Genomic DNA, 3,116 nt, shown 5'->3' with positions numbered 1-3,116 from the left:
TAAGTCACATCAAGTTTTTGGCGCCGTTGCCGGGGATTTGATTTTTGTTTGATATTGAACAATTGTTTGTTTGGTTAATTTGGGCATTTTATTTTATTTTATTTTTACCATTTTACTTTGAGAATTTGTTTATTTTGTTTTTCAGGTGCTTTATTTTATGAGAAGGACAAAAAGTGAAGAAATCAATCTATTCTTTGACCTGAAATAGAAGACAAGAAAAGCTTTAAGAGCAGAATCTAAGAGGAGAAAAGCTGAAATTAAAGCTCAACAACAACAAGAAAGAGCACAAGAGCAAGAGCAATTACAAGAAGAAATGGCTGACAACAACAACAACAATAACAACCGCTCCGTGAAGGATCATGCCTATCCTAACATTGGAGATTTCATGCCAAGTATCACAAGACCAAGGGTAGAAGCTAATAATTTTGAACTGAAGCCTGCACTTTGTCAAATGGTACAACAAGCACAATTTGGAGGAAATCCAAGTGAAAGTCCACATGTGCATCTGGCACACTTTCTTGAGATCAGTGATATGTTGAAGATAAATGGAGTTTCTGATGATGCAATTCGACTCATATTATTTCCTTTTTCTCTGAAGGACCGAGCTAGAGAGTGGTTACATTCTTTGCCACCGGGTTCTATCACAACATGGGATGAACTTTCTCAAGCATTTTTGGCTCAATATTTTCCACCAAGCAAGACAGCTAAGCTAAGAAATGAGCTGACTTCTTTTAAACCTAGAGATGATGAGAGCTTGTATGAAGCATGGGAGAGGTACAAGGATTTGCAAAGGAGATGTCCACATCATGGGATTCCTAAGTGGATGCTTGTTCAACACTTTTATAATGGAGTTTCACCAGCTATTAGGAGTACAATTGATGCATCTTCTGGAGGTGACCTCATGGAGAAATCTGAAGATGAAGCTTTTTCCGCTCTTGATAAAATTGCTTATAACAACTACCAATGGAGTTGTGAGAGGAATGAGATCAAGAAACCAGCTGGTATGTTTGAGCTTGATGCTATGAATATGATTAATGCTAAGTTTGATGCTTTGACAAAGAAGATGGACAAGTTAAGTATGAAAGTAGATTCTTCAGCCGGAGGTTCTAGTAATACATTAGAAGTTGGAGCTGCAAATGTCAATTGTGCAGCAGATTTTTCTGCACTAAATCAAGATTTTTCAAATGAGCAAGTGGATTATGTGGGAAACTACAATCAAAGACCAGGCGGTAACCCATTTTTTGCAACTTATGATCCAGCATGGAGAAACCACCCAAATTTCTCTTGGGGAGGTAGACAAGGGCAAAATCAGAATTTTCAACAACCTTCTGGATATCAACAAAATCAGAACTTTCAGCAGAATAGAGGTCCTCCTCCTGGAATTTCTAAACCTCAAAATGCACCTGCTCCACCTCTACCACAACAAGCACAACTAGACAAGACAGCTAGATTGGAATCTATGATTGAAACTCTACTTGTGAGCCATCAAAGTCAACAAGAAATGATTTCTCAATTAGCATCTAAAGTGGATCAAATGGCAACACACAACAAGATGTTAGAGAATCAAATAGCTCAACAAGCTAGCTCTTCAAGTAATAAAGCATTTGGGAAGCTTCCTAGCCAACCAGAAAATTCAAGGGAGCATTGCAAGGCTATTACATTGAGAAGTGGAAAAATATTGGAGAATGGGGATAAAAATATTGAAGAGAAAGTTGAAGAAAAGAAAAGTAGAGAAGGAGATGAACAAACTAAAGTTGAAGTTAGAATTGAAGCTGAGAAAGAAAATTCAGTGGAAGAAAAAGGAAGTAAGGAGAGGGAGAGCAAAGAAGAAGAGCCCAAATATGTTGCACCTAAAGCCTACATGCCACCTTTACCATTCCCACAAAGGTTTCGTAAAGCAAAATTGGATAAACAATTTGGGAAGTTTTTGGAGGTATTGAAGTCTTTGCATGTGACTATTCCTTTCATCGATGCCTTAGCACAAATGCCTTCATATGCCAAATTTTTGAAGGAGATTTTATCTAACAAGAAGAAACTGGAGGAATTTGAGATCAGAGCTCTCACGGAAGAAAGCAATGCCATTTTGCAAAATAAGCTTCCACCCAAACCGAAAGATCCCGGGAGTTTCTCCATACCATGTCACATTGGGGATATCAAGATAGATAAGGCTTTATGCGACCTTGGAGCCAAGTGTTAGTCCTGATGCCATTGTCTATCTATGAGAAAATGAAGATTGGAGAAATGAAGCCTACTACCATATCACTACAGCTTAGCGATAGGTCTATTAAATTTCCAATTGGGGTAGTTGAGAATGTTCCTCCAAAGTTGGGAAATTTTTCATACCAAGTGGACTTTGTGGTATTGGAGATGGAGGAGGATGTACACATTCCTATTATTCTTGGTAGACCTTTCCTTGCTCACTGGAGCTGTGATTGATGTAAAAAATGGGAGGCTTACATTAGAAGTTGGGGAAGAGAAAGTTGAATTTAATTTGTTTCAAGCAATGAAAAAGAAAGATGATTCAAACTCATGCTTGAGAGTTGATGTAATAGATGAAGAGGTTAGAGAAGTGCTTAAAAAGCAACATCCTAAAGATCCCTTAGAAGTTTGTTTGGTTCATAACATCAAAAAAGGGGATGAGATTGAAGAAGCTGCAGAATATGCTACAATTTTGGAAGGAAATCCACCATTGCCTATGGCTGATATTGAAAAGATTGGGAACTTGAAGCAAGAAACAACTTCATCATCAAAGTTTGAAAAAGGTGAAGCACCTAAGGTAGAGTTGAAACCTCTTCCAACAAATCTCAGGTATGCTTTTCTAGGTCAAAATTCTACATATCCTGTGATTGTTAGTGCTAAATTGACTGATTGTGAGGTTGAAAAATTATTGAGAGTTCTTAGGAAGCATAGAAGGATAATTGGTTATACCATTGATGATATTAAAGGAATACATCCTTCTGTATGCATGCATAGAATTTTGTTGGAAAATGACCATAAAGCCTCTCGAGAATCACAAAGGAGATTGAATCCAAACATGAAAGAAGTTGTGAAAAAGGAGATCTTGAAATTGCTTGATGCAGGTATCATTTACCCTGTTTCTGACAGCAATTGGGTAA

General features: G+C 37.5%; 1 non-coding gene across 1 annotated transcript; it reads right to left on the bottom strand.

Moving 5' to 3' along the window:
* Positions 1–706: 706 nt before the first annotated feature.
* Positions 707–813, bottom strand: LOC131178188 (small nucleolar RNA R71). Its single transcript, XR_009147320.1, has one exon. It is a non-coding gene; the product is annotated as a small nucleolar RNA R71 (small nucleolar RNA).
* Positions 814–3,116: the final 2,303 nt, after the last annotated feature.

Source organism: Hevea brasiliensis, chromosome 2 (assembly GCF_030052815.1).
Source record: "Hevea brasiliensis isolate MT/VB/25A 57/8 chromosome 2, ASM3005281v1, whole genome shotgun sequence".
NCBI classification, from domain to species: Eukaryota; Viridiplantae; Streptophyta; class Magnoliopsida; order Malpighiales; family Euphorbiaceae; genus Hevea; species Hevea brasiliensis.
The sequence above is the reverse complement of the archived record's forward strand: the minus strand, read 5'-3'. Positions and strand labels throughout refer to the sequence as shown.